Source organism: Saccostrea echinata, unplaced genomic scaffold, assembly GCF_033153115.1.
Source record: "Saccostrea echinata isolate AGI-Se365-2 ecotype Australia unplaced genomic scaffold, CSIRO_AGI_Sech_v1 ptg000033l, whole genome shotgun sequence".
Classification (NCBI taxonomy): Eukaryota; Metazoa; Mollusca; class Bivalvia; order Ostreida; family Ostreidae; genus Saccostrea; species Saccostrea echinata.
In genome coordinates, this window is record NW_026889782.1 from 1,250,503 (window position 1) to 1,277,111 (window position 26,609).

The 26,609-nt window shown below is 31.4% G+C and overlaps 1 long non-coding RNA gene across 1 annotated transcript; it reads right to left on the bottom strand.

The window, feature by feature from the left end:
* Positions 1–17,049: 17,049 nt before the first annotated feature.
* LOC133198935 (uncharacterized) lies at positions 17,050–22,352 on the bottom strand. The gene is made up of 3 exons (XR_009722677.1): positions 22,337–22,352; positions 18,698–18,769; positions 17,050–17,438 (listed from the first exon to the last, which is right to left on the bottom strand). It is a non-coding gene; the product is annotated as an uncharacterized LOC133198935 (long non-coding RNA).
* Between the last annotated feature and the right edge of the window lie 4,257 nt (positions 22,353–26,609).

The window sequence follows — 26,609 nt, forward strand, 5'->3', positions numbered from 1 at the left end:
GATATTCAACACCCTTAGTAGCTTTTGGCAGTGCAGGCGTTCCATGATGGACCTTGCCCATTCTCAGTTTAGATAAATAGTATTAAAGAGGGATGGATCTTCACTAAGAATTACACTCCAATCTCTATTCTCATGCACTGTGTTATTGTTTTAATTATCGACCTCAGCCATGATTATAAAAACATGTCTGTATCCTTTGTAATTCACATTAAGAATAACGAATGACAGCATTTTTTTTTTCTTTACCATTTTTTCACCGTATTTATTTTTACATTTGAAATGTAACAGATTTCACAGTATGTTTTCATTCTTTATTAACGAACAAAGAATGTCTATTAATTTTCTGCTATAATTTCAGCCTTTCTTTTGCTACCCAGTGGAGGAAGAGAAATCACTCCATTCCTGTTTCCTCTTTTTCTGTTTATTCTTCTGGGTCACTGTTGCTAGTGTCCTTTCCCTGTTTTCACTTTTCTTCTTTTCTCAAATTTCTCTAAATCTCACACCAATTCCTCTGTGTCCTCGGGGCATTCGTTGGCCTAGTGTTCAATCTGGTCCCAGCATCATTAAAAAGACTTAGACTTAAGTCAAATTTTCAACTGCCTGCAAAACGTTTATTAAATATTAAATTAATCTCTAAATTGGCGATATCAAGGCTTTTAATGCAATATTGAAGAATATTTTAATTTTGGACTGCTTCACTTATACATAATTTTAGCACAACCTAAAGATTTTGACTTATGCTTAAGATGTTTCATGATCCCGGGGCCTGGTCACCTAGTACTCCCCCCCCCCCTTTTTTTTTAACCGATGAAGTTGTATTTAGTTTCCGTATTCTAGGAATTCTTTTATGTGTCCTGTTTTTTTGGTTAGTAATACAAACTCCTGTTTTCCTCTATTATGTTATTTTTCTACTTCCAATTATTTAAATTATCCTCAGATGTAACAGAATTCGTTGGTTTCCTTCTCCCTGAAATTTTTTGGAGTGTTTATCTTATCTAACGAGGTCATTAAAATTCCAAAATATTCCTTGCTGATGGGCACTAGATTGAAGAAAGCATTCTTTAATCCAAGTACTTCTACATTGTTGTATTGGCTGACCTCACTAAATTAACTAAGGCAAATAATTTTCACTCTTATTTCAACCTCATGCAGATCATTCAAGTATATGACACTTTATTAAAAGCCGTAAGGCAGCTATGGCTTATCGCAATATTCATATTATAGCTGCCCGTGATCTGCGGAGGTGTCTTAAATTTTATTATTTATTGCTTAGGTTTACACGCATGATTTCAACAAGATTTATTGTATGTTGTCCCATTCGAGAATTTTTTCGCTTAGGTTTACACGCATGATTTCAACAAGATTTATTGTATGTTGTCCCATTCGAGAATTTTTTCATTCATACAGACAGGTCACCGTATGTCGGTGAAGGGCATCAAAAGACCTATACTCGTTACTTACGGCCATTGTTTATCGTGCCAACGCCTACCGTGACCTCGGTTTTTAAAACATCATCCGAAAGACCTGTGACTTTCACTACTAATGCCGGGTTACGCGAAGGAACAGTCACTACCTATGTTTACGTCTTGTCCGGTTTGACGCAGCTTGAACGTGACGAAAGAGAATGGAAGCGAGTAGGCTACAGTGACCGGTAAACAAGATTGAACAGATGAATATATTTCAGATTTGGTCACAAGGTCAACAATGCCATCTCTGGAAATAAGAAGATTCTTGTTATTGATAATCCTTGCTTTTCCATCAGATTTTAAATAAAAATTTAAACAAAAATTTATAAAAAATTGTTTTGAGAAATTTATGTAAATTGACCAAGAAAGATTTTTGTCAAACTTTTTACAATTTTTTACCTTTTTTACCTTTATTCCTTAATCAGTAAATTATTCAATACTTTTTCTGATTAATATTCCAATACCTTATTTTTCTTTTGAGTTTTTAAACGAGAAAAAGAAGTACAGACTTCCATTGCATTGTTCCAATAGATTGTGAACAAATTTTTTGTCAATTCAAAAGGACTTTATTTAGCCAATTTTCACAAAAAATAAATAAATAAATAAATAAAAATTAAAAAATTACAACTTCTTTTTCATTTTAAAAAAACTATAAAGTCCATGAAGTTTTTCTTCAAAGTGTAGACCTGGTGACGTAGAACGTGGGAGACAGTCAAGAGCACTTTAACCAGTTGTGAACCCATCAATCAAAAAGACCTTTTGGTACAGCCAGAATGGATGATATCAATTTACTTCGTCTCTCATTAGCAGAATAGGCACACTAAAGCTAAAGCTGAGTTGGCTTATAATACAATTTAAACAGTAGCATAAGAAATGATTCTGTCTTTATTTTATTATAATTGCACTCAAATAAAAAAAAAAACAACAACATTTTTTAAACCACAGTAGGGAAATAATATAGTTATAACAAACTGGAAAAGGCATAATACATCTTATTGTTTTAGAACACATTGAATCATGACAGAGTATTTGTAAATTTTTAACCCCCTCCCCTTCCTATTTTTCCACACCCGATTTTTGTCTACATTATAATAGAATAAAATTTTTGATAGCTCAAGTCATTATAACATTGTTTAAAGGAGGGAAATGTATAAACATGCACACATGAACAGTGTGTAGTATACTTACAGTCATGTTCTTGCACCAAACAACTGCGATATCGATCTGTTTGTCCGCCGTTGGCGGTTTGTGTAGAATTATCCACACAAACAGCACATTTAACACAGTTACATGTTACTGAACTTTCAAACAAGTAGGAATTGGCTTAATCATCCAAACATGCTGAAGAAAATAAGATCTCATGATGTCCGAACTCTTCGTTGTTTACATGCGAAGATTATTCCGGTGATCGTTCACGGTTAAATTGTACGCAATGTCACTCGAAGTTAATTATTAATTTGTGTTAAAATAAACAAAAAATGTTTATTTTCTATTGTAATTTTATAAATATTTCTTTTGTAAACGTTTTAACATATTCCGTTTCTGTAATTAATTCTGAAATATGAATTTTTTTTTTTTTTTATTTTTTATTTTTTTTGTGTGTGCGTGTGAATAATGCAATTATTACAGATATATATCTTTACACAATTTACATTTTCTGAGGACATGGTCACATAGGTCATAGAAATTTGAAAAAATCATAATATTAAATACAAAGAAAATATTTGTCAATTGTAAATAGTAAAATTGACTATAATGATGATTTTATAAATATATATCATTGGAGAAACACTCACATTCAACCGGAGGTAAAATAACATCTAAAGAGTCCATCCACATTACCTCCAGGTTGATTTTATAACAGGATGACTGACCCACCCTGCAGTGAGTGTTCGTTTAAAATAAAATTAAAAAGAGTTAACAATTTATAAATTCAAAGACAAATTTTGAAAGTAAATTCCATCATTAGTATTTTTCATAATTTTCATAACATTTGCATAGGACCTAACAGAGTCTTTTAAAGCATGTATCAGAGAATTTTCACTTTCTTTAATATTATCAATTCGACAAAACATTTTGTGTTTATATATTTTATATGCAATAAAAGAGAAAAGTTTATTGTATAGTCTTATTGTGTTGTTTTGAACAAAGCATAATCCGATAACAATGTGTTTCCAATGAACAGGAAAACAGACATATTCACTGACTGTGCTCCATATTTGAGAAACAGTTTTACAATCAAAAATTAAGTGTCTTGTATTCTCCAATTGATTTTGACAAATTTTACAATATTTGTTTATTTGTCTATTCCATTTACTTAAAAATAAATTGTTGCATAGTATATTATTTAGTAGCTTGTAATTAAATTCGGCTAACTTTTTGTCCTCCATTAATTTTATTTTATGTAAATAAATATTTTCCCAGTCCGAAATATTTGTTATTTGGAATTCGATATTAAGTTTACTTTGAGAGCATGGAGTTTGTAATTTTTCCTTTTTTAATTTAGAGTAGAAAAATTTGGTGTTTTGTTTTTTAAGGGTTAAGATAGGATTATCTATTTTGATGAAGTTTATCTTCGAATAATCAAATATTTGTTCATATTTTATAAATACTGTCTTAATTATCATATATTCACAAAGCCAGTTACTTTTGTTTTTAATAACACAAGAAAGATCGTCTAAAGATTTTAAATTTCCATTTTCATTAAATAAGTGCTTTGTATATAAGATTCCACTTTTCACCAAGTTTTGAAAGCAAAATGATTTTCCCGTGTAGGTAAAGATCTTATTGGACCAAATAGGTTTTGTCAAAAATGTGTGTGCTGTATCTAGTTTTGTGTTTTCTTTGCAAAGGTTAAAGCATGAAAAAACTTCTTTATAAAAAAGCGGCATGTGTTGAACAATATCAAATCTTTTTAACTGTTTCTGATGTAATTAAAAGATACTGCAAATCAATACCTAGAGCTTTACAAAAGCTGTTTACAAAGTCCTTTATTACATGCTTGGTTAACAGCAGTCTAGGAACCCAGGCTGCTTTTAATGCCTTCAGTTTTGATTCTATATCTGTCAAACCTATGCCACCCTCAGTTATTTCCCCTATCACAGTATTTCTTTTTATTCGTTCATTTTTATTCCAAATAAAATTGAAAATTAATATATTTAACTTTTTTACATATTCTTTATCTGGTAGTTCTAGTATTGTGGCCTTATAAATCAACTTAGGAATAGCTAAGGTATTTATTACACATTTGCCAAAAAGTGTTAATTTTCTTTTCTTCCAAGACTCAAATAAAGTTTCTATTTCATGATATATTTTCATCCAATTTTTATTGTAGCATTCTATCCTATCATGTCCTAGGTATATTCCTAAACATTTCACTGCATGATTTGTTATATTTATACCTTCCACATTGTTATATTGATCTTTTAAAGAGCCTAAAAGGATACATTCTGTCTTGTTTAAATTGATCTTTAATCCCGCGTGTTTACAAAATAGATCTATTGTACTTATAGCTTGGGATAATGATTCAATGTTTTTAAGTGCCAATGTCATATCATCTGCGTGTTGTATATTTTTTATTTCTTTATCTGAATTTTTATATTTAAAACCTTCAATGTAGATGTTGTTTGTAATTCTTTCTGACAATATTTCCGCTACAAAAAGGTATAATATTGCAGATATTGGGCATCCTTGCCGAATTCCTCTATTCATTTCGCATGTTTTGGAGATCCAGCCATTATTTTTTAATCGGAAAGTAGGATTTTTATATAGGATTTTTATCCATTTTATGAAACAATTACCAAAGTTAAATTGTTCGAGGGTTTTAAAAAGAAAATTCCATTCTACGGAATCGAATGCCTTTTCAAAGTCTAAAAAAAGAAGTGAACCATCTTGATTGTTGTTTTCACAGTAGTCAAAAATGTCAAGAATTAACCTGGCATTTATTTCTATGAATCTCCCTTTAATATACGCGGTTTGCTCGTCTCTTTGTAATTATCAATTATCTTTTGTAAGCGTCTAGCAAAAATAAAAGCAATTATTTTATAGTCAGTGTTTGTTAGACTAATTGGTCTATAATTTTTCAATAAGGATTTACTTCCTTTTTTATGTATTAATGATACAACAGAAAGTTTCTGCGAGAAGCTCATCTCGTTGTTTTGGAATATTTCTTTTAACATACCATAAAATAGTGGAGATAAATGTTTCCAAAAGCATTGATAAAATTCATTTGGTATTCCATCTAATCCTGGGGATTTGTTTGTCTTTAAATTTATAACTGCCTCTTTACATTCTTCAAGAGTAGGAAACATATCGCATGCATTTTTATCATTTTCAGTTAAGGGTTCTATATTACATTCGTTTAGATATGAGTTTATATTCTTATCGGGTATCAATTTTGAGCTATATAGTTTTTCATAAAAGTTACACATTTCTCCTAAAATATCACAGTTTGTAGAAAGTAGTTCTTTTTTATCAGTTTCAATTTCATTAATAACGTTATGATTCTGATGTTTTTTTTCGAGACCTCGAAAATATTTTGTATTCTTTTCACCTTCTTGAACCCATTTTGCACGTGATCGAATTTGTGCCCATTTTGTCCTTTTATCATAAAGGTTGCTTAATTGAGTTTCTAATTCTCGTTTCCTATTCATATTTATTAAATAATGTGGTAAATTTTCAATTTCAGAAATTTCTTTCTCTATATCCATTATGTTTTGTTTAAAAGTTTTTTGGCGTTTAATGGAGAAATTAATTGAAATATTTTTGACATCTTGTTTCAAGATTTCCCATTTTTCCAGATATGGTTTATCTAGCTTTTCAGTATTTCGTATTAGCTGAATAATACTTTTCTTATAATCATCCTCGCTTAAAATAGAGGTATTCATTTTCCAATAGAGGTATTCATTTTCCAATATCCCATCCCCCGTTTATTTTCAACCATTTTATATTCAAATTTCAACATTCTGTGATCAGACATTCTTATTCCATTGCTATGCGTTCCTGGAATCTTTCTAATTGATATATTTTTGAATTGATTTAGTAGTTCATCACTTATAAAGACAAAGTCTATTCTACTTTTGGGAGTATCAGAAGCGTCACACCATGTAAAACCATCTAGGTTTTTATATTTATCAAACCATAGATCTTTTACATTTAAGATATTTACACAGTCTTTTAGGATTTTAACACTCCTATCATTTGTGATATTAATATTACAATTAAATTCCCACATAAAATAATATGTGATTGATTAAGTGCATTAATATTAATAAATATGAATCAACCTTTACTCGAATCTGATTGGCTGTAGGATACAGGATAGGATAGGATTGGATTAACTACTACTGTAAATCTGGAAATTTTTACGTCGATTTATTTTTGCGAATCTGGGTCAAAAAGCTGTTGATTAATTTTTACGTTTCAATTTTTTGCGAATTGGCATTCATGGTGCTGAATTAAAAAGTGCTTAAAATTTTCATACCAGTTTCGCATACGCATGTACATTGTACATACAATATTAAACTATGCCAACATTCAATTATCGGATTATGTACTTTCAATAAATTACACGTGTACATACAATACTAAACAATGCAAATGTTCAACAATCAGATAAAAATATTAGAATTTACGAGATAAAACATCTAAACTATTTAAAGTTTTCATACTATTTTAATAAAACACGCATGTACATAAAATAATTATATTAAACGATGTCAGCTTTAACAAACCTTCAGATAAAAACATTTTTTCTTAAACAACTGGCCTCTCTTAGAGAAATAATTTAAAAGAGACATACTGCCTCTCAAACCATCGGTGAAGTGAAGGCATTCTCACGCACGGATTATGACGGGTAATTAACTTGTTAGTATAAACAGGTTTCTTAAAATGACCACTGCTTACGAACACCTGTTCATGTTAAAGATAGCAATTTTTTTTTTTTTTATCATTTTGTTGTTGTTGATTTATTTTGAAGAAATATATTTTTGCGAATACAATGCACGCGCAAATTTGCAAAAAATTTATCTACAGCAAAAATTTCCAGTTTACGGTATATGTTTCTATCGTGAATCCTCAATCCTGAATCCTATCCAAACCCATCCCATGTCAACTTGTGGGATAGCAGCACTGTAAGTCAACAATTTGCAGCTCTCCACCGGCAAGTGGTGGCGTCTCCATACGAGTGAAATATTCTCGAGAGAGACGTTAAACAATAAAAACAAACAAAATCTATCACACAATACATGTACACTTGAACAAAGCATATTTGTTTTTAAGTAAATTCATGAATTTTAGCGTAAAAATAAGTATTCAAACGTTTGTTTAAAAAGTTAATCAAAATAAATATATGTTTTAAAATCTACATGCACGAAAAAGGTGACGATAACGAAGACTCATCGATCTCAAAATATCTACAAAGGATACAAATCTGTGACAGGGCATTAAAAAAGGACGCTCGGAAATATATTATAGTAGCAAAAGAGCTGTTTACGTTATCAGTAGTAATTAAATATGAAAATAATTTTTAGTTGAATTTATTGAAACTGATACATTGTATTCCATTCTTATGATTTATGGCATATCGCGGAATGGAATTAAAGTCGTACTTGTCATGAGGTCATTGATGAAATGATAAGAAATCGTGCTCTGAGTCCAATCAAACCCGTAGACAATTTAGTGTGAAAATAATGGCTTCACAAATTGTATGGAAGACGTCAGTCAACATACGACTACACGTAAAAGAAAGACGTCAGTCAACATACGACTTAAAGAAAGACGTCAATCAAGATACGACTAAAAATAGCTGGTAGTTGCAAAGAAGGCTATTGTATCCACCATAGAATTTGCTGGGGAAAAACATGCAGGTGATAAAGGTATATTGCTACATAAATAAAAAAAAGCAATGAATGTTTACAGACTTTTGTTTATTGTCTGTTTATGTGTATATTTAAGCATAATCACAGATCGTTATCTGCACATTTCAGTGATGAAGAATAGCATAGCAAAATCGTTAAAATGAGAGAGAGGGAGCTTTTTTAAATGTTGTCATATCTCTCATCTATGTGTTGATTAATTTTAATGTCCTGTTCTAAAGAAGTCCTTTTTGCAAAACACGTTTCCTTTTTAATGAGATAACAAATTCTATTTTTACTTGAAATAGAAGAAGAATATATATTACGTACATTTGTAACTAGTTCTTCAGTAAATTTGATAGATACTCTTTGAGTTTTTCCTGATATAAAACTTAAGACACATGTTCTCGATACTTCTGACAATTTTTCCTTTAGTGTATAGTCAAAAATCTACGTAAAAATTTAAGCTGTCAATACTCTTTTTACATCGGTAGCCAATCAGCACAAACGTATGAGGAAGGTTTAAATTTCGATATCATTTTACACAAAGAAAACCTATCTATTATGCGTACAGTTAACAACGAGGAGACTAGCATTCAATAATACCCTGTCAGTTGAAAGAAAAATATATAAAAGGAAACGAGGCTAAAATATTATATGTCTCCCTTGTGGGATTTTTTCTGTGGATTTCTAATAAATATTTCAATCAGCTAGAGCATTAAAATACATTCAGAGAAAAACATTATATACTTTTATCAAAATGAATGCCAAAGCCAGCTGTCGATATTTGGGGAAATTACACATTTTTAATGTATATCGATTTTCACAGAGACGCTCAATGTATTTGTGAAATTTTGGTTTATATTTTTAAAAAAAAAGTCTTCACTGGTATTCCTCAAGAGAGAAAGTACACTCATAAAGAAGACAATAAAGGGAAAAAAGAGAAATATTAACAGAGATATCACTAAAATTATAATTTTAACAATTCAAAGAATTTTCTGAATTCACACTTGAGTGAAACTTGACATTTTCATGAAAACATATTCAAGGTGACGGTACTGTATAATTATATGTACCTGAATAATGTTGGTGCAAAGTGTGTCATCTGTGTTCAGCAAAGGGTCATTGTTATTTAGAATTGATATACAATCAGTTTCTCTAATAAAAAAAGTAGATATCATCTTGTAACCTTTGTAACAATATGTCAACTTCTGCTAACTATATACGAAAGAAAAACGCATTCTTTGCATTTAACGTTTTCATATTTCTTTTGTCTTTTGATGAATTTGTCTTCATTCTCAATAGTAAGCCTCATCACTATACTCTTAAGGTATGTCACTCGTGAAATTAGTTATATCAAGGATTTTTTGAGAAGGCACCAGTTTCCACCTCAGTTGTAGAGGTCCGTGTTGGCTCTGCTCATAATTTGCATAGTTTAATTGGAATTGTTAGAATATCTGTTCATTATATTTACATTTCAATCTTACTTAACATGAACAAAATTATCAATTGTTATACTGAAATATTTCTGAATGTTTTTTTTTTCATTTCCTTTGTTGTTAATATATTAGTAAACCTAGTTGATATTGATGGGTTTTTTTTTTTTGGGATATCCAAAAATTGATAACATCACATTTCCATTTCTTTTCTTTTTTCTTTTTTTTGTTTCTCTAACTCAAACATGAAAGCAAGGTGGAGAAAGGATTTTTTCATTACTATTTTTTAAATTTCTAGCTATTGCTAAGCGGGTGAAGTGATATTTTTTGCAGTATAGAGAATATTACATTCATAGAAAAAAATGTTGATATTGTCAGGGTAAAAAGGAATATATTTCAGATTTGGTCACAAGGTCAACAATGCCATCTCTGGAAATAAGAGATGATTCTTGTTATTGATAATCCTTGTTTTTCCCATCAGATTTTAAATAACAATTTAAACAAAAATTTATAAAAAATTGTTTTGAGCAAATTGACCAAGAAAGATTTTTGTCAAACTTTTTAAAAATTTTTACCTTTATTCCTTAATCAGTAAATTATTCAATACTTTTTCTGATTAATATTCCAATATCTTATTTTTCTTTTGAATTTTTAAACGAGAAAAAGAAGTACAGACTTCCATTGCATTGTTCCAATAGATTGTGAACAGATTTTTTGTCAATTCAAAAGGACTTTATTTAGCCAATTTTCACAAAAAAATTACAACCTCTTTCTCATTTTAATAAAACTATAAAGTCCTCGAAGTTTTTCTTCAAAGTGTAGACCTGGTGACGTAGAACGTGGGAGACAGACAAGAGCACTTTAACCAGTTGTGAACCCATCAATCAAAAAGACCTTTTGGTACAGCCAGAGTAGATGATATCAATTTACTTCGTCTCTTATTAGCAGAATAGGCACTCTAATTATTTAAATGGTATAATTTTTGTTCAACATGACGATCACTCATATTCATTCATGTGACAAGCAGATTCACTTATAAGATTGGAACGAGAATGGCATTAAAAGTTTCGGTTTTGGGGTGCGCCCAAATGGCATGAAATTTTTGCGAGACAAAAAGTGAGGAAAATGTAAGCAACAGCAGTATATTGAAGTGTGGGATTCTGCAGAAAAAAAATTATTACGATACAAGATGCTGAATCAAGTTCGTTTTCTATACTTTTTGATGAACCAATATCTACTGAATACTTCTCCACATAGGAAACTCGAAACAAGAACATGTGACGAAAAAGGCAAGAAAAACAGCAGGATAAACAGGACGCAAAACAAGGTCTGAAATAAGGACAGGAAGTGGAACACGAAGAGGTATCTAACAGTGATTTAAAGACTCTGTTTATGAAGCTCATTAACAAGTTAAAAATCTCTGTGAACGATAATCTCACATCCTTGGTGGCTCAGTGGTTAGAGCGTTCGCTCTAGAGTCGCGGAGTAAGGAGTTGATCCTTACGTCGCGGGTTCGAGTCCCACTATGGGACGTAGAGACCGGTCCTTCGGATGAGAACGTATAAACTGAGTTCCTGTGTCGCAGTAGGTGCTGGCACGAAAAAGATCCCTCGCTGCTCAATGGGCCCTGTGTGCTGAGTATAAGTCAAAAATTTGCAGCTCTCCACCGGCAAGTGGTGGCGTCTCCATACGAGTGAAATATTCTCGAGAGGGACGTTAAACAATAAAAACAAACAAAATCTATCACACAATACATGTACACTTGAACAAAGCATATATGTTTGTAAGTAAATTCATGAATTTTAGCGTAAAAATAAGTATTCAAACGTTTGCTTAAAAACGTTAATCAAATTAAATATATGTTTTAAAATCTACATGCATGAAAAAGGTGACGATAACGAAGACTCATCGATCTCAAAATATCTACAAAGAATACAAATCTGTGACAGGGCATTAAAAAAGGACTCTCGGAAATATATTATAGTAGCATAAGAGCTGTTTATGTTATTAGTAGTAATTAAATATGAAAATAATTTTTAGTTGAATTTATTGAAACTGATACATTGTATTCCATTCTTATGATTTATGGCATATCGCGGAATGGAATTAAAGTCGTACTTGTCATGAGGTCATTGATGAAATGATAAGAAATCGTGCTCTGAGTCCAATCAAACCCGTAGACAATTTAGTGTGAAAATAATGGCTTCACAAATTGTATGGAAGACGTCAGTCAACATACGACTACACGTAAAAGAAAGACGTCAGTCAACATACGACTTAAAGAAAGACGTTAATCAAGATACGACTAAAAATAGCTGGTAGTTGCAAAGAAGGCTATTGTATCCACCATAGAATTTGCTGGGGAAAAACATGCAGGTGATAAAGGTATATTGCTACATAAATAAAAAAAAAAGCAATGAATGTTTACAGACTTTTGTTTATTGTCTGTTTATGTGTATATTTAAGCATAATCACAGATCGTTATCTGCACATTTCAGTGATGAAGAATAGCATAGCAAAATCGTTAAAATGAGAGAGAGGGAGCTTTTTTAAATGTTGTCATATCTCTCATCTATGTGTTGATTAATTTTAATGTCCTGTTCTAAAGAAGTCCTTTTTGCAAAACACGTTTCCTTTTTAATGAGATAACAAATTCTATTTTTACTTGAAATAGAAGAAGAATATATATTACGTACATTTGTAACTAGTTCTTCAGTAAATTTGATAGATACTCTTTGAGTTTTTCCTGATATAAAACTTAAGACACATGTTCTCGATACTTCTGACAATTTTTCCTTTAGTGTATAGTCAAAAATCTACGTAAAAATTTAAGCTGTCAATACTCTTTTTACATCGGTAGCCAATCAGCACAAACGTATGAGGAAGGTTTAAATTTCGATATCATTTTACACAAAGAAAACCTATCTATTATGCGTACAGTTAACAACGAGGAGACTAGCATTCAATAATACCCTGTCAGTTGAAAGAAAAATATATAAAAGGAAACGAGGCTAAAATATTATATGTCTCCCTTGTGGGATTTTTTCTGTGGATTTCTAATAAATATTTCAATCAGCTAGAGCATTAAAATACATTCAGAGAAAAACATTATATACTTTTATCAAAATGAATGCCAAAGCCAGCTGTCGATATTTGAGGAAATTACACATTTTTAATGTATATCGATTTTCACAGAGACGCTCAATGTATTTGTGAAATTTTGGTTTATATTTAAAAAAAAAAAGTCTTCACTGGTATTCCTCAAGAGAGAAAGTACACTCATAAAGAAGACAATAAAGGGAAAAAAGAGAAATATTAACAGAGATATCACTAAAATTATAATTTTAACAATTCAAAGAATTTTCTGAATTCACACTTGAGTGAAACTTGACATTTTCATGAAAACACATTCAAGGTGACGGTACTGTATAATTATATGTACCTGAATAATGTTGGTGCAAAGTGTGTCATCTGTGTTCAGCAAAGGATCATTGTTATTTAGAATTGATATACAATCAGTTTCTCTAATAGAAAAAGTAGATATCATCTTGTAACCTTTGTAACAATATGTCAACTTCTGTTAACTATATACGAAAGTAAAACGCATTCTTTGCATTTAACGTTTTCATATTTCTTTTGTCTTTTGATGAATTTGTCTTCATTCTCAACAGTAAGCCTCATCACTATACTCTTAAGGTATGTCACTCGTGAAATTAGTTATATCAAGGATTTTTTGAGAAGGCACCAGTTTCCACCTCAGTTGTAGAGGTCCGTGTTGGCTCTGCTCATAATTTGCATAGTTTAATTGGAATTTTTAGAATATCTGTTCATTATATTTACACTTCAATCTTACTTAACATGAACAAAATTATCAATTGTTATACTGAAATATTTCTGAATGTTTTTTTTTTCATTTCCTTTGTTGTTAATATATTAGTAAACCTAGTTGATATTGATGGGGGTTTTTTTTGGATATCCAAAAAATTGATAACATCACATTTCCATTTCTTTTCTTCTTTTTTTTTTTTGTTTCTCTAACTCAAACATGAAAGAAAGGTGGAGAAAGGATTTTTTCATTACTATTTTTTAAATTTTCTAGCTATTGCTAAGCGGGTGAAGTGATATTTTTCAGCAATACAGAGAACATTACATTCATAGAAAAAAAAAATGTTGATATTGTCAGGGTTAAAAGGAAATAAAACTTTTAAATTGTCAAGCATATAAAATTAGTTGAATTAAATTCCCAAAGATTACTCTAAAAGGCTAAACGTGTTATATTTTGTCATTCAAAACAAAAAAGACGCAATTTTTCGTACAACATATAGGCCAGTGGTAATTAATGTGATAAAAAAGCCAGAAAATAATGTGAACTGAAATACCATTGTAAATACAACTGTGAAACATAGCAGAAATGTTAGGAAAAAAATACACTTGTTTGACTGACATAATTCATACCAATTGTTAGGCCCATGTGTTTATTCATAAATTGACCACGGAATATAACCTCTACATAATCAGTACACAGGGCTCACAGCAGGTCTAATCGGTCAGCAGAGGATGCTTACTCCTCCTGGCCACCTGATTCCACCTTTTAAGTTTTAGAGGGGGACCGTGTTTATGCCCTGTTTACAGATTTGTATCGCTTGTATTTTTTCCTAATCAATCACTGTTTGTTATCTTCACATTTTTCATTAGATAATGCACGCTTGCATGAATGTGTTCCAGGTACCGGTATATGTACACGTGAATAAAATAAAATTGTGTGAATTTTGTGTTTATCAAAGGGTCAAATTCATGTCAGATATGACAATTGTATGAAGAAAACAAGTAGATCTTTCTTAACGTATACCGTACTGGAAAAAAAAATGCCTTGTAGAAAAACGCTTCATTTAAGCCAGTGAATTTATTTCCATACATTTTTACTCACATATCTCATAAAAATTATTTGTGAAATACGACAAAGCCCTGTTTTAATTTTTTTTCTTTCAAGTGTCCTTTTAATAATTATACTTGTTAACGCTTTTTATACAAAAACTGAAGGTTTATTATTTGATTAAGAAACAAAGAAAACAGTTTATTTTTAATTTATCAAATCATTGATTGAGATAAATACATATAAATATACAAGTTGAATTTCGGTTTCGTTGCCGAGATGCTCTCATTGAGGAATATATACAAATTTTACCGATAAATTAATTTATTAGGAAAACTTAATACGCATACAATAGTCTTTCGATATATATATATATATATATATATATATATATATATATATATATATATATATATATATTCACATGTAGTATTATCAATGATTTACCATTATTTCAATGACCATTCACACAAAAGCTTTTCAGCTCACCTGAGCCGAAGGCTCAAGAAGTGAGCTTTTCTGATCAAATTTGTCCGTTGTCTATTGTCGTTGTTGTTCTTGTAAATTTTTCACATTTTCATCTTCTTCTCAAGGACCACAGGGCCAATTTCAACCAAACTTACCACAAAGTATCCTTAGGTAAAGGGGATTTAAGTTTTTTCATATGAAGGGCCAAGCCTTCTTTCAAGGGGAGATAATCATGAATTCGTGAAAAATTAATGGCATCATTAAAAATCTTCTCAAGAACCACTGTGCTTGAAAATATGAAACTTAAATGGAAGCATCCTCGGGTAGTGTAGATTCAAGTTTGTTCAAATCATTACCCCTGGGTAGGGTGGGGCCACAATGGGCAATCAAAGTTTTACATAGGAATATATAGGAAAAATCTTTAAAAATCTTCTCAAGAACAACAAAGCCACGATTGGTCATAATTATTTATATGAAAGCATGCATCCTCAAGTAGTGTAGGTTCAAGTTTGTTCCAATCATGACCCCCGGGGGTAGGATGGGGCCATAAAGGGCGATCAAAGTTTTAAATAAGAATACATAGGAAAAATTTGTAAAAATCTTCTTCTCAAGAACAGCAAAGCCATGATTGGTCATTTTTATATGGAAACATCCTCAGATAGTAAAGATTCAAGTTTCTTGAAATCATGACACCCCCCAGGGGTAGGGTGGGACTACAATGGGCGATCTAAGTTTTACATAGGAATACATAGGAAAAAAGCCTTTTAAAATCTTCTTAAGAAGAGCAAAGCCATAATTAGTCATGTTTAAATGGAAGCATCCTCGGTTAATGTAGATTCAGATTTTGTTCAAATCATGACCCTAAGGAGAATAGAGGGGCCATAACAGTGGATAATAGTTATACAAAGGAATACAAATGATATATCAATAAGAATAGCATGGCCATTTTTTGTCATATTAATTCAAAAGGATCCCTTTGAAGTATAGATGCAAGTTCAAATCACCCCCCCCCCCCAACCACTTTTATATCAAAACTTTTCAAGACTGAACTTATTTCTGCTTTTTCCTAGCCAGTGCTCAGGTGAGCGATGTGGCCCTTGAGCCTCTTGTTTTCATCGGGCTCGATGCTATATGTTGTTCTAGAAGCTTCCATAAATATTAAGATCGGTGAATGACGAACATAATTTGCACATTTCCCTTTTTAATCGGTTATCACAACTTATTTCTTTTATATCATTTAAATCAAGTTTTGATTGAACAATTCAGTGATGACTTTTTATGAAATAAATAAACGATTGCTTGTTCACTGGATGAAAAAAACAGTTTCCGCATGGCTGAAACACTGCTGAAACTCTGCGGAAACTTAAGCTTACTAATAGTTTCCGCAAAGTTTCAGTACTGAAACTTCAAGTTTCATCAAGTTTCCGCAGTGCGGAAACTTAAGGTGTCCACGAATCCAAATGGTTTCCGCAACTGAAACTTGATGAAACTTGAAGAATATGTAAGGTTTCAGCATGCGTAAACAGTTGATATACATGCAGCATACTATGGTTTCCGCATTGCGGAATCTTGATGAAACTTGAAGTATATGAATGGTTTCAGCGTGCCTAAACATTTGATAAACAATTAGTATACTATGGTTTCCGCATTGTGGAAACTTGAAGAAAGTTCAATATATATAGTCTCAGCCTCCACAATAGATAAATTAAGAGTTGATATTTTATACTATTTGTCAAGATTCTACTTGGCATTTTTTCATGATGGTAGTTGAAAACTAAAACAAAATTTATTATTTGCTTCTTCAAGCCCTGCCATGAGTGTAATTCATTAATGTAATGTCTTTCATTTATGTAATGTCTTTTCTATTCACAGCAGATTGACCATACCTCCTTCACTAAACATAAACTGTCAATTTCAGAAAACAATTCGAACAAATCATATGTTTTTTTTAAATTTAATTTCAATAAGATGCATGTCTAATATCATCAAGAATATGTAAAAGTAATTGGGATAATAAATGCTTAATTTCACATTAATGGTAGCCAACAAGCATCAAAGTGGATTCCTTTGTCAAATAATCAGTTTGTAGTCCATAATAATCCAACAGAAAAGTCCTTGAGTGGTTGACTTCAGTTCTTGACGACTCGCTTGCACTTATGTTAGCGGTGGATTTATGTTTTCTGAACTGTGCAACACAACACTGTAGTCTGCATGTATGACCTGTTCCCGTTTCTGTTGACTTTAACATGTCAATGCTTAAGTACACCAGAGACGTGGTTTCATCCTTGTAGAAATAATGTCATGTTCAAGTTGGATTGACCTGCTCATCAGCTATTTGAACCTATTGAAAAATATATGAATATAGTTTAACAGAATCCCTAATGCTGTTATAGTACAAGCCCTTGATTTATTAATTATTATTAAATTTCAATATTTCAACATTTTTTTTACTAGAATGATTTTAAATAATCTAAAAATGTATGTGTACTTGCTAGTCTATTAAAGTTGCCTCTTTTAAATTCTAAGGACAATAAAATTAAACAAACTTGAAATTTAATCCAAATGTACATGAGTATATACACACATGTATATGCATATCGATATTACATGTTATCCCTTTGTTCCAGAGTCTCAGAGTAAATAAAGGATTTCTTTTTTCATTTTAATCACACATCAAAATATAACCCCCTCTTTTAACCACACCCTAGACCCATAGGCCATGATTCATGATATTTGAATAACATAAATAGGCTTGTTGTTAAATACTTGTTTTGAAATAATTCATATAATTTTAATAGGTAGTTCACAAGGTGTGGCTGACATACTTCTTTTTGTTTTTTACTAAAAGGGGTCATTCATTTTATTGAAGACATTAGCATGTGTGTGACATAAAACAGAGAATTATGTTTGGACAGCCTGTAAAATGACTTAATATTTCTGTTCATCTCTGAATTTTTCCTCTTTATTCCTATGTCAAATTCTGACCCTCTATTGTGGCCTCAGCCTGGGCCCAGGGAATATGATTTGAACAAAAATGAATCTGCACTCTATAAGTACATGCAGATCTATGTTTTTGAAAATAAAAATTTATATTGTACCCTAAATTATTCCCTCTTTTCCAAGATACATGTATTTCTCTTTCAAAGAGGGTGTGGCACTTCATTTAAACATACTTGAATCCCACTGATCAAAGAATGCTTAATTCCAAACATGGCTAAAAAATTGGACCCCCAACCCCAACCCACCCACTCTGGCATTAGGTAAGTTATTAAATGTACATAGGAAAGTAATTAAAAAAATTACTTGGACTCCCTTAGAAAACATGGACAAATTCTGTTAATTTGGTAGAAAAATCATACATATAAAGCTTACACAGTAAAGGAAAACAGCCTATCCCCCCCCTCCCGCACACACAAACACACACTGACAACCATCAGTGTGACTATGAAAGATACAGAGATTAAACCTCTGAAATTTTCAATATACATGTAGTTAGAATACAATACACAATAGACAATAAAAATATCAAAACAAATATTTTGTACTTTAGTCCTTATTCCCTAAATTACAGCAAAATAAGAAGTGCTTACTAAGAATTACTTTTTATCAGAAGTATTCTTCATCCTCTTTACGTTTTCAGACGATTTGTTAGGTGGATACTACATGTAGAATCTGAAATGAAAATAGAGTTTACGATAGTGCAATAATAATTATTTAAAAGAGCTCAGAAAAGACTTGAAGACCACTTGCATATCCATTTCCTCACACCCTGCATGCAGTTTCATTTACAATGAACTCTGATGGACAGTTGTGACACAGAAAATAAAGTGCCCTGCCACAGCATGATACGCCCGTCAAATATTGTTCAATTGTCATAAACAGTTTAGAGTGCAAAAAAATCATGTCAACCTTGATGCAAGGATTTCAATGATTTTTGCATTCCTCATAATATTTGTTTATACATTTCCTGTGGTGTAGGCATTAATTATAACAAATATAACATAAAAGATCTCCAACTGGTTGTGTTAGAGCTTGACAAATGCCCATCTGCAGCCCCCCCCCCCCCCACCCAGCTTTCAGATTTGTGAGACATGATGCTCTGAATTTGTTGATATTTTCAACAAATTAATTAAAAATATCACATTAAACAATATCAATTTAGTCTAAACAACTTAATCTATATCAAATTAATATCAAAAATAAAAGGTTGGCCATCAAATGACATATGCTATACACTGACAAGCATTTCTTCTGTCTAATTCCCAAAGGATACAGTTAAGAGCTGCTTGATCAGAGATCCTCTAACAGAAATGATTGAGACAGCTAGCCTTCCTACACTGAACTCATTAATTAATCTTTAACTGGATGCATGTCCACTCATTACTCCCAACGGATGAATGGATCTATACATACTATCTGCTTTGTAGTGCAATAAAAATGCATATTTATGTCAATCTGATATTAAATTTGAAAACAAATTTGACAAATCTAATTTGACATGCAATTTTCTGTTATCAAATTCTCCTTGACCAGTGCTTGATAATTACACCCATGGGAGAGGTGGAATTTCTCTTGTAACATTACATTTGTTATAGATTGCTGTAAAGTATATAATGAAAAAATAAGTATTTTCTTGAATTAACATATTTTTAATAAGGATACTGCAACACTCTTGCATTTTTGGGATTGTGTAATCTAATAGTAAAAAGACAGTTTTATTCTAATAGTTTTCTAGTTATGAGCCGGACAGGATTTTTCCATATTTGGCCATAGCATCTTAATTAAAGGTCAGAGCGACCTACTTTTAGGAGTGCGACACACCTTCTACCCAAGAAGTATCAGCTGACAAAGTTTGATAATCCTAGGCCTAATAGTACTAAAGTTATAAGCCGGACACGAGAAAAGCTAACAGACAGACAGACGGACAGACAGACGGACATGAACGCCATAACATAATACGCCCCGTCTAAAGACGGGCGTATAAAAATCTGATGGAAATTCAGAACATTTTAAAATGGACACACTCTAAGTGACAGCCAAATTACAACATCGATTTAAATGTTCTTGAAATTTTGTGACTGCCGATCTGGGGAGGGTAGGGGTCCACCCAGAATAGGTAGTGCACACACGCGCACACCTGGCCTCAACACTCGGTCACTCAGTAACCATTAGACATGGTTACTGTCCTTGACATAGATCCGTCAAGGATTAAGACACAAGATAATTCCTTTTCCAGTCTTTATTACAGAAATATGTACATTATATACATATGTCAAACTGGGTCTGCTAACTGCCTGCTCTAGCCCCAACTCCTAACTCTCTTGCTGCTAAAACTACTACTCTTGATGCCACACTACTACAACTGAGATTATCTCTTTGTTTTTTGTTTGTTTGTTGTTTTTTTTTTTGGATAAAATATAATCTTTGCCTTAAGGGGAATTGAATGATTATTTAATTTACTCAGGATTGTTTGACATCTTTACAATAGAGTGATGTGGACAGGTAAAGTGTTAATTTCTGTGACACCTATACTGTCTTCAGGGTAACAAAAGAGAATTGCACAGGGGATTAACTAAATTGACTTCAAAGACTTCAAAGACTAGATAACAATGTTCAAGACATATATACAAGCCACCTGCTTAACTTTTAAGTATATTTTGTATTATTGAAATGCTAGAATGAATAAAATAGCAAACTGTAGTATAAAATAGAAATGTAAATCTTGTAATATTAAAATATATTAATTATAAATTATGTAAGACACCTAACTCTTGGTTAGTGGCTATAGTTTAATCATTTTTTACAATTGGATTTAATTAATATTTATTTATTTTTTTAAGTCAAGGAACCTGTAACATCTAAGAGATATGCAATCATACTCTGAGAGTGGGAAAAATTAAATAAATTATACTTTTCCATAAAAACAAGACTACATACATGTATAAGTTTGTTGAAGATATGTACGCCTTTCCAGATTCAAGATTATAATCTACAGGATAAGGACATGGTCACTTATTTAATTTTCTTTTATTGCATTTTACATCAAGGGCAGATCACTCTATCTGTATAATTAGTCAGAATTAGGAGTCTCTAGTGGCCATTGTTTAGAGCTGACTTAGTAATAGAAATAAGGCAAATGGTAAACAGTTAAAAACATATAGAGTACCAAAATCTAATTCCGTATCAGTCATTCTATCAAGTCCAAAAAAAAAAAAGATCAGAGAAGTATTATGTCAAATTTTCATAATGGGTCATATGGCCAATGTGGCCCAGTGGTCAGAGCGACTGCTCCGAATCCACTGTGGTACATGGAGTCTGGTCCTTCAGATGAGACTGTGTTGGTGGCATGAATGAAAAATTATCGAAATGGAGTAAAGGGACGTTATATAACAAACAAACAAATATTATGGATCACTACCTTTAGAGATTGAAAATGGCAATTACATCAGACCACATACTCTATTTATAGAATGCAGAATTCATATTACCCGATAATACTGTTCTGACAGTGTTTTAGATGGTTGTGACTCTACAGTGATTTATGATATATTAAGCAACTGAACCACATTTAAACAGTTCTAGTGAAAATAAAAACATGATATTTATGATGAACAATTACAAAATCAAGTTTTATGTTACAAAATCAAGTCTGATTGTTTCATAGAAGATCAAACCATGCATATGTCTTATGTGTCAGTTTAAAATTACACTTGATCTAAATAAACATCATTTTAAGTTTGATTATTAAAATATTTTCTTATAATCATATACCTTGTAAGACAAGATGCTTATGTATATTGTGCACTTTCAACATGCGTTTAATATATGATCATAGCTTTTGAAACTTTAATAAAATACTTCAACTTGAACATTATGAGGCTTCTAAATTATCAAGTCACTTTCATATTATAATCAACTCAGTTTTGTGTTGATAATCTGATAATAGGAAACTTAAGCCCAAAGTCTGCAGGTTCTCAGAAATGTTACTTTCATAACTACAAATAGGCATAACACAGTTACACAGAGACACAATACTACATGATACAGTGAGGGTATTATCCCAACATGATCTAATATTTACCATTCTATGTTTAAAAAAAATGACCCCCATCCTCCGGAATGCAGCACAGTCTACTACCAATAATTATGACACAATTCAGCAAAAATAAACGGGGTTCAGAAACCTATTTCTATGAATTATAATGAATACAATAAGGTATAATAAACACTATAGCTCACCTTTTCTGAAAAAAAAAAAAATAAGCGTGGGGTCTGATCTTTCCGACTTTCGCCTTTCCGAATGAAAAAGTTAACACCGGATATAAGTACATAACGCTATTACAGTCTAAAAACCAACTTGCATTTAAAACTCCGGAATACTACGACACGTTGTGAAGAAAATTTACAAGACGTTGTAAAGAAAATTTACATGATGTAAAAGAATACAATAGCATATTCTATTTATCATACGAAATACATGAAAGATAAATACAATGGTACAAACTGAATGCAGACTTTCTATCAACGATAAATTATATATTACTACCTAAGCTGAGAATGATTTACCAGTAATTTTTTTCACAATTATGAAAACTGTACTATGGCCATTTTGAATTTTTGAAATGCGCCATTTCAGCCCAACCTTATTTTTACAATTTCAGATAATAAACTCAAAAATGAAGGTCATTGTACTATAGGAAATAGCTACCTGTATCCAATCTGTCATTTGGTATGCTTTTCGTCTATGTAGAATCAAAAGGTCTTCTCATCTAGATATTATTTTTCTTGAGCAAATTCTTGGTATTTCTTTCGCCATTTTGTCCTTCTTTCTTCTACTGAGAATCTATCCAATGAGCGAGACGCATACTGGCGCGATACGCACCTAGTGATTCACCAAAAATGGCCGTCCATTGTTTACATTGAAAATTCAACATAATTTTTGCAGCTTTTTTATTTTTTATTTTTTTTAAAGAAAGCTTTCACGTTTTTACTGCAAAAGTTCTCTTGAATATCACAGAATTAGCACTTCTGCACGATAATACCAAATTGATCATGGGATCGCGGGGGGTATACATGTAAAACCTGCTTATGTAAAGTAATTATAGTAGTTGTTGAAACGGAGTGCCCTAAATTTGATAGATAGAAAATCGTGTACTCTCATAAAATACCAAATAAAAAAGTCATGAAATAAACACTGATAGACTGTATTTTCACATTCTCATAATATTTTCAACATTTGAAGTTTAAAATGGTGGCAAACAAGGAATACCACTGATTGCCGATTTCTTTTCATACAATTTTTAAAATAATATCTTTAAATTTTGAAATAGTATATTGAACAAACAAATATTTTCCGATTCCCGGTAGATTTATACTAGATTGATAGAAAAATATCTAAATGGTTTGGATGTTTTTGTTTTCTTTTAATCAACATTAATCAATTAATTACGCTTAGAAAAATCTTACTCGACATTTTAAGCTTGTATGAAACATTTTATATAAAAAAATTATATATATTTTTTGTAACAATTTGATGTGTGTGATTTTATGTAAAGTTTTATTTAGTGTGTGCTAGATTTTTTTTTAATTTGCCTATTCAGTAACCTTGGTGTCACTAGTAAAGGCTACTGGTGTGTGTATACCATATACAGCTGATGTATATACGCTTGGTCACAGTCCATTGTTCCCCTTAGGTAGAAAAACCTCTCAAATCACATAGAATATACAAAAAATACACTAACACAGAAGCAGGTGTCTTTGCGACACGTGTCCTCACCTGTGGCACGTGAAGACAGGTGCCCGTGAGTGAGGTTCAACGTAAATAATTGAAAATATGATCAACTTACACACTGCATGGTATTATAAGAAATTTACTTCTACAGTTTAAATCACATACTCAGCACATTAGGCTTCTCAATACGAATATAATTAAACACATTGCTAAAAGCTATACCGCGTTTACAGTAATATTGCATTAAGGACAGACGATACAAACAAACTTTTGTCAAAAAATATGAAAATAACAACTTGAGTCATGTTTATATGAGTAAAATGAACAAATTTTACTGCGTAGTTTTTAATTTTTTCATTCAAAGTTTCACAATAACGGGATTTGAAGTGAAAAAAATTGTAAAGATTAATAAGGATGGTTGCAGAAAGGTAGAATTTTGAACATCATAGAAGGTTTATAATTTCTTAATATTTCAGAAATTTATTATTTGCATCATTTGCAACAAAAATAGGCCCAAAAATATTATACCAATCCAGGCATCCCTTTTTGTATCATCTGTCCTTCAAAATCATGTAGGCAAATTTGATAAAAATTAATATGCTGCAAATCCTAAGGAACATTTACATCAAATTTTCAGGACATGTTTTCTTGTAATATTTTTTATGCAGTAAATCCGTGGCCTTCCTTAATTAAATAAATATGAGTGATTCCATGGGAGAACGGATAAGATTAACGTCTTTTAAATCACGGTTAAGTTGTATTCGATCATGAGGAAGAGACACAAATAATGTTAAACATAATGTAATAATAAAAACATCTAACTATTGCGCTATATAGTTCTGTCGAACACTGAATATATTAGTAAAAAGAGTTTACATATCAAGTTAAATGGATTCCTGTAGTCAGTAGTGTTGTGCTGTTAACAGATTAAATTATTGAAGCATTATCACGTTTATTATTAATTTCATTATCAATGAAAATTAGAAACAAGTAAACAACATCAGTATGGCACACTTGTCATTATAATCATACAATGACACGTATGTAAGAGCTTCCAAAGTTCCTAAGGTTGCGTGTATTTCTCGACAGGTGGTATCAGAATTATAATTATGAATTTATTTTAGCTAACATGGCGCTTTCTTGTTTCCTGAATTACTATACATATGTTCTTATTTTTTTTTAAAAAACACGTTTATTAGATAATACACAAGTGCAGGTGTATCTAAACAACTAAATTAAACATAATAATCGACGGTGTAAGAGAGAACTTTTGAAATACATAATTAGTAATATTTCAACATGTATCATGGAACATATGCAGCAAGATGAAGTCAGATGACGGCAGGGCGAAACGTATATCACTTCATGTCTGATAACTCTTACTAGGTGCAGTCATCTTGTTTTCTCGGGTCATGTTGGCTCTGGTAATTATCTGTATTTCATGCAATATGAAGACAAACTATTTATTTAACACGTTTAATTTTGTAAATCTGTTATTGTAAATGGAGGAACCGGGAATTATTCCCCCCAAATATATCACCCCTTGACACAAACGTAATTTTTGTGTACATTGTACATGATGTATGCTATGAAAAGAATCAATTCCCGAGGAGGGGGGGGGGCTCGAGTAGGGAACTGTAGAAAATCCTCGCGAGAGGAATTGATTACGTTTGAAAACATACCGTTAGTTTTTTTCATTTGCTACATATCCATTTTTCAATTGAAAAAAGAAAATCAAATCTAAACCATTAAATCAAGTATACACAGAGCGGACACAAGTCGTAAACTGAATATGAATTATTAGATTTAATAATAAAAAAAAAAACCTAAATTTTCTTTACAAGCATTAGTAAATAAAAAAGTAACGTTAGTTAATTTATCTACTCTTTTAAAAAAATTGATGAAAATAATTTCAGGTTGGTTTCAGCATTGCGGAAACCTTAAGGAATCGAAATTAACAGTTTCCGGAACCTGAAACCTCATGAAACTAATAAGTATTGTTACATTGTCGTTAAATTTAATTTCACGCTGGTTTCCATTTTGCGGAAACCACTAGTAAACAAATCTAATAATTTCAGTATACGGAAACCCTACAGAAACTTACTGAAACTATTATATGGTTTCCGCATAGCGGAAACCATACAGGAAACTTCAACGTCAAGTTTCAGCAAGGTTTCCATATAGTTTCAGTTTTGCGGAAACTGGACTTTTCATCCAGTGGTTGTCAGTTTCATAAAAAATTGCCAGCAACTAAGATCCGCCAACCGAAAACGCCAACGTACTCACGTTTTTGCTATTTCATGGCTGTTTCTAGAAAATGAAAGTAGACTTTTAATTTAATGTACGATACTTACTATGCGAGTGAAATCTAAATATAGTTTACGGACATCATCTTGCATCTAGTGTGTTGTTAGAGGAGTAAGTAAGAACTCTGGTGCACCTGTTTCGGTGTTTATTTGCAAAATTTATTAATTTATAAGTATAGATTCTTGATACAAGTATTGTTCCGGGGATGGGGGATACACATAAGCACTTTATTTCAATATTTAAACCTACATGAGATTCAGAGTAAAATATTGAAACAAAGTGCTGATGTGTGTTAATTTGTGTTGAGGCTCCAGTTAAGTTTTCAAAATCGATATTTCAGTGATAGTACAAAATACATGTACTAGCGGCCAGCCAATCACTTTCCCTTAAAGGATTAATGCTTTCATATTTATAATTGGCAGACGGAAGATAAATTTTTTACTTTGTATAATTTTGCAGGAGTTACTGTCGCAT